This window comes from Grammomys surdaster, unplaced genomic scaffold (genome assembly GCF_004785775.1).
Source record: "Grammomys surdaster isolate TR1022 unplaced genomic scaffold, NIH_TR_1.0 136, whole genome shotgun sequence".
NCBI classification, from domain to species: domain Eukaryota; kingdom Metazoa; phylum Chordata; class Mammalia; order Rodentia; family Muridae; genus Grammomys; species Grammomys surdaster.
In genome coordinates, this window is record NW_021604594.1 from 1,765,268 (window position 1) to 1,772,252 (window position 6,985).

The 6,985-nt window shown below is 36.9% G+C and overlaps 1 pseudogene; it reads right to left on the reverse strand.

Annotated features, from left to right (window-relative positions):
• LOC114617417 overlaps positions 1-6,387 on the reverse strand; it is a 47,160-nt pseudogene extending 40,773 nt beyond the window's left edge.
• Positions 6,388-6,985: the final 598 nt, after the last annotated feature.

Here is a 6,985-nt window from a genome sequence, read left to right on the forward strand (position 1 = left end):
CTCCATCTTTTAAATTTCAATTAGAAAATTGGTGTTGATCTTTTGGAATATATTTTCTACCTGAAACCACTAGGGGGCACAGTATGGTCATAGTCTTGTAATGACAGATAGGTTGAGGGGCCGGTTCTGAGGGTTCAGAATTGTCTTGCAGATCACTGCTATCGAGATTTCCCCGGACAATTCAGTGCTAATCCCTTCAGATTGCATTGGAAAGGCTGACTTGGCGTTCCAACTCTCATGCCAACTGGCTTGGGGCCCAGGAAAAGCCCATGTTTCATTCTGAGTGTGAAGGCAGGAAAAAAAAAGGGATGGATAACACTAGACAAAGTTAAGAGCAGAATTTTAAGGAAGCCAAATTCTTGGAGGTAGTTGTGGAAAGTTACAGCAATTCAAAAACAAGAGAGATTCGATGGTAAATTCACTTTTATGGAAAGCACCAGGAGACTGAAGAGCACCTGAAGGTCGTAAGACGCAGGCCTGTGTCCAGCTTCTGCTTGTTTCTTTTTATGAACGTTTGTCCCGGTGCATGTGTGAGACATATGAACATGCGTTCACACTGTAATTGTTCCTCATAGGTTTGAGTCACATCCTATAGGTTCATATCAACCTGTAACGTGATAAATAAAAAGTAAATCCAGGAACACAGTAGACCTGTGAAAGCACCTCACAAGGGATGGACAGGGTGCTAGCCAGAGACTCCAGTTCCTTCTTTGAATAGGGATGTAGATCCTTTGTTCTTTTTAGTGCTCCTGGCTCATTTCTTAATCATTTAAAATAAGATGTTAGGGTTAAGAAATATTTGCCTTTTGCAATGAAATATTCATTTACTTGTGAATGATAACAGAAAATGTGTTACATTTATAAAAATAGCCAATTAATCATTTGTGCACTGTTCTGGAAAATATTAAATGATCTGTGTTTTCTTTTTTCTTTCTTTCTTTTTACTCATTTTTCTCTTACACTATACATTATACCTGAATTCTCTCCCCTCCTCTTAGCACTAACTCTCCTTCATTTTCCTCCAGAAAAGATCAGACCTCCAAGTGATATCAGCCAATAATAAGATGCAATACTGCTAGGCACAAACTCTCATATCAAGGCTCATCGAGGGAACCCAGCAGGAGGAAAAGGGTTTCGAGGGCATATTTTCCTAAACACAAAATATTTTTGAAATTAGAAATTTTATTTGAAGCTTAATAATTTTTTTAAAGAAGTAAACAGAAAAATCTAACCTGACAGATGACAGACTAAGAAATATTTTAACCCATTTATTTCTCTACATCCTTGGACAATTTGCTTATAATCATATCATGAGAAGTGCTAGAGTAATATCCAGATGAAATGTTTTCTTATGTATTTTGGAGTTATACCCAGGAAATACAATTGGAAATTGGATTCTGTGGTTTTAATGATTGATATATTAATCTTCCAGGTTAGAAATGAGACACAAAAAGAGCTAATTTTCAGTTCTCAACCCTGACTGGAATAGTAAGGAAGACAGGGTGAAGTTGCCAGGATCATAGGTGAGAGTGAGTTTGCTGTAGGGAAGAAAATGTGAGTCTGGTGTTCTTCAAAACTGAAGGACCCACCTTGGGAAACACGATAAAAAGCTCTGTCCTCTGAACTGCAACAGAAAGATTTCCAGAAGAGCGAGAGAGTCCTGTGACCATGTCCGTGGCTTTAGCTGAAGGATAAAGACTAACTCTGGGCAGCAGGTGGAGGATCAAGATAGAAAACTCAAGGTCTAGTCATTAAGGACTCATGGTGAGCAGCATCTTAGAGGAAATGCTGTCAGGGAATTAAATGCATAAGCTATACATTATTAAGAAAAAGGAAGATTGCATTTAAAAATATTAATGAAAACAGTTTGGATCTGTGTTCCCTAATGCAGCTAACAAGAAAAGAAGAAAACAGAACAAGGCTTATGTGATAAAAGCAGAAAAACAGTCTGCCTTGTATCTGACATGGTGTACTGACTTTACGTTGAGTTTTATGTATTTGAAAACACAGCTTGACTTATATTCCATCTGTAAACCAAGAGTCAAGTTTTCCTCTCTCAGGAAACACAGCCAACGGCCGTATGTCAGACAGTGCTGTTTTTAAATGTTTGTTTTGTTGTGCTCTTGTCCTGTGCACTTTTTCATTTTGCTTATGATAGCCACTTTCCTTGTACAAAACTTTTTATTTAGTACTGATCACTAACAAATATCCTCACAAGCATAGATATCCCAGAAGCTTGCCATTGTATATTTTTTACCCTGCAGTAGCTGTACTCTTCACAGTTGCCAAGGAGGTTTGTAGTAAGGGATAGTGCAGTATAGGAGGAAAATTAGATTTTTATACTTGATGTGACCAATCTGTATAAAAGCACACAGAAAATGAGTCTCTCCCTTAGGGAGTGTCTGATGGAACACTCCTGTTTTCATGTTAGAATTCTTTGCTCAGATCCAGGCTTCACCATAAGATGGATTCCAAGTTGCAGAGACATAGTAATTATGAATGGAATTATGAATGGAATCTGAAAATAAAATAATTATTGATCTTGTCTGAGAATGGCATTCTCCGTCATCACGCAAACTGATTCCTTTTAGCTTTCTTGGCATTAGATTATATAAAAGTTGCTTTAGTTAATAGAATTGTTTAGATAGATCATGGTATTGAATGCATGCTGTAGCTTTCATCGATCTGTTCTGACTCTTATAAACTATATAACTGATAGATCAATATTAGCATTTCATTTACTAATTTTAAAAACAAAATCTCTAACAAACTGTGTGCATTTGCACCTGAAGAGTTTTTTTGACAGTCTTTGTATTTCTGATATGGAATATAAAGATCTTTTATTTTCCACTAAGGAAATAGTCCATACCTTTATAATTTGCTCATTTTATTATTGTTATACCTAAAGGACATAGACATTTTTCTTTTTGAAACACATTTTAGGATTGGTACATTTATTCATGAATCTTGTTTAGAAGAGAATATATTAAAAATGAAATAAAGATCTACTCTTCACATAATGTTTTAAAAAATAAGAGAATAATCTAATTAACAAAGCCAAAACAGTACCACATATTGTTACTGGCAGAGCTTTTGTAGATTTTGTAAGGAAACCAATGAACTGCTTATCTCTATCACATTTGAAAGTCATTTTTATAAATTAAGAAATATAACTGCATGTAACTCTGACATTAACAGAAAATTTTATTAGTAATTTATCATATATCTTTTAAAAGCTAATCACAAGTCTGGTAAGATGGTGCAACATGACAGGTGATTGACCCAAAGCCTGGCCATCTGAATTGAATCGCTGGGACCCATGTAGTGGAAGGAGAGAACCGACTTTCACAAGTTGTTCTCTGACCACAGCGCATATGCATGTTGCACATGCACACACATACAAATAAATCAGTGGAACTTAAAAAGATCATCTAGCATTCATACTTCTTTGGCCAAGTCTCATCTGCAATTTCAGAACCATAAATGCTCTAATTTCTAAATACAGATAGGACTGTAGCATATCTTCATAAATGCATTTTCCGACATTAAAAATACCCACTACACATTTCCATTCAGACTTAAGGTAAGACGATTGCAAAGAGCTGGCTTTGCCAAGTAAGATTCTAGCTGATCCAGATGATGTGGTAAATATAATTAGAATAATGCTAACGATAAACTTACGTGGGTTATTGTTATTAGAACCACTTTAAATCATCACGAGCTTCATGGTTTTCATCATAAGATTAATTCCTCTCTACAATGTATGATCAGAGCTTACAGTGTTTATTGTCTCACTGCATGTGACTAACACATTAGTCCAATTTCTCCCTCCCTTATTGTTACAAGCTATTGAGGATATGAAATTACCCACAATCCAGATTTTATTATTATTTTGGTGTTGATTAAAGTTAACTGATATATAGCGATTATATGTGAAATATTCTATCTTTTCTACTGAGAGAAATAAAAAAAAATCTATGGTGGAAACACTGGTGCTACCCATTCTCTGTTGTCTTGGGAGAGAGGTCCATGCACAAACCTTTTATATTTAACTGCTCAGTTCCTGGCTCAGTCTTCCGAGAAAAAATTGAGATTCTTTCTCTGAGGTTCCCATCACTCAAAGCACTCCCATCTAGTGTTACTTAGGATTGCCTTCAGATATAGGAGAAGTTTACACATGTGCTCTCAGTATCTGGGATTAACCTATAGGGCATCCTCGGGTTGCCGTGGCAACCTATATAGGCAAGGTCTGCTAGACAGAGAATGTTAGAGGGGGCTGTTGGTGTTAGGCCCTTAACTCACTCAGACACTACAAGTCTCTTCATCTCATTTGACACAACCCCAAAGAGTCTTCCTCTTGAATCTCTGTTTTTATTATATTTTTTTTCAAAGTCACTGACTTTTTAGAAAGTGATATGTCATAGCAGCTGGGTAAGAAATGACTTGTTAAATGGGTCAGGTTTAACGTCTGCTAATATTTCTGTTTTGAAAATTATACTTTCCTATTGTGTTTCACATGAAAGCTTTTCAGTGGGGGGAATCTTCATCTTATATATTCAAAGATGATATTCCACGAATTTGGGAATACTTCCTGAAGCATCTTCAGATAAACAGGAAGAGTGGTTTGGAGTGTCAGCTCCAAAGTTCAGTATTCCAAATCTACCAGAAGATGTCACTGTCGTGTACAGAATCTACCAAGAGACCCTACCAGTTACTTCTGTGGCTCTCCTTTGTGTCTCTCCTAATCTTGCTAAACTTCCTCTGGAGTTCAGTGAAAGAAAACACAGGGGTGAGGGCCTTGTCTCCAAGTTGACAGGCTCTGACAAATTACTACATTCACAGGATGGGGATGCCAATCACACACCCACAGCATTTTACTGAAAAAAATTCCCACATTAGTAAAAATCCTACTTTGATTAATAGTTGTGCATGCCATCAACCAGAAATTAATAACCACATAATATATCTGTTTTGCTTCTACAAAAGAGTATGCCTATCACATTTAACTTTACTCACTATCAATTAAGAAAACCCAGACTGTTTTGCCAATGCCTGTGATTAAAGTAACAGCTCATTTAAAGCATATGAAGCAGGCTGCCAACATATACATTTTAATTTAAGATGAGTGGATGTCAGAAATAGAATCTGTACAACTTGTTTTATTATGAAGATGCTGCTGTTTGTGTTCTGAGAGATGCTATCATTAAAGTTTGCTCCAGTCTTGCAAGGCCTTTGTGTATGTTTGTGTGTAGGCAAACAACCAAGATTGGTGGAGAAACATGTTCATGGCTGAAGCATTTTTCTTGTTTATTTGAGGAACAAACACTGAGGGGAGGAAGTAGACATGAATTTATATCCCAGGTGACAGAAAGGGTTGAGTGTGAGGTACTTGCGGGCCAAACAGCTGGACTTGATTCAGGTCACTGGCTGGAGTGACAGGCAGGCTATCAAAGGCAAGGCAATTAGGCAACATCAGAAAAATTTCCAAAGAGTAACTTATTTTTTATGAAAAATTCTGCTAGTTTTGCCTTTCTGTACATTTAATTCTACATCAGACTCCACCCTACTGCATGTATTTATATGTTGGAAGAGAGTGACTTGTGTAGGTATAGCATGTTTTACTTATGCCCCTAAATTAAAAAAAAAGCACTCTCTTTTCTGACTCAGTAAAATCAACCATCAATTCTTTTTGAAAATTAAAACATAATTATATAGGAAGTTCATAGTTAGCTCATGTTTACCATGCGCTGAATCATTCTGAGCTTTAAGAAAAAATATGGATTATTTCCTTCTAACAAATCTATGAAATGGCTTTTATTATTATTCCTATTTTCATATAAGGATATTAAAACACCACAGGGTTGGGAACTTATTTAAAATTACTACACAAAAGAGAGGTCAGGTTGGCATTCAGTAAGTCAGGCATTACAGACCTGCTTTAAATTAAAAAAAAATGTGTATTGATTTTTGTTTGCGTGTATATCTGTGCCCTATATGGGTCCTGGTGCCTGAGGAGGCCAGAGGAGGGGATCACATTCTCTGGAACTGGAGTTACAGATGGTAGTGAGCTTTAATACAGGTGCTGGGAAGCTTTGTCGTTTGTAAGAGCACCAGGTGCTCTTAGCTGCTGAGCCATGTCTCCAGCCCCTATAGACCTAACCACTCTGCCTTTTGTTGCGTCTCTGAAATGCATGGCTATGTTATCAACTATTTTTATTACCACTCTGTTGTAAAGTTTACTGCTAAATTTTCCTGCTGAGAATGAGGCGCCAGCTGAGTTTCACTCCGCTCTCTGACCACTGTGCACAGAATGGACTGATCCAAGAGCCGGTGGTAGCTCTTCTTTTTGTCACTTGGGATGATCACAAGAAACAGGGGACATTTCATCTTACTTCAACCTGTAATTCATTTTAGTTGAAAAAGAATGACAATTGTTAGCTAAGAGGTCACCAGAATCTACATGCCTTCAGATTGTGATCCTTCTTTTAAAAACTATGCATGCATGCTAGTGTATATTAATTGCACAAAACATGTCACATGATGGTTTCATTATGGATTTTCATACATGTATATAAGACACTTTGGTGGTCAGTCCCCTCAATCACCCACACATGTTCCAGTTTCATTACTTCCTCTTTGCAATAGTGTTTTGAGACAGGCTTATTTCATTTAAAATGATCTCATTTTTGAGATGGAAAAGGATTTGTCTTGTTTTCTTTTCTAGCTTTGTGACTGATAGAGTCCATTTGACAGGCTGGGATTATGGTGGGTATTTGGCCATAGAAAATCACAAAATTTACTGCCCTGTGTATGAATGCAGTGTCTAACATGGGACCTAACACAACAGTAGATGTCATAACTGTTTAATGCAGACTTCACAACAAAGGGCTCTCACGTACACTTCTAGACAGAATTTTTAGTGTGAAAGAGATGAGAGACACGCTAAGGTAAATATCTGTGCCAATTTTTATGGGTTATTGATTCC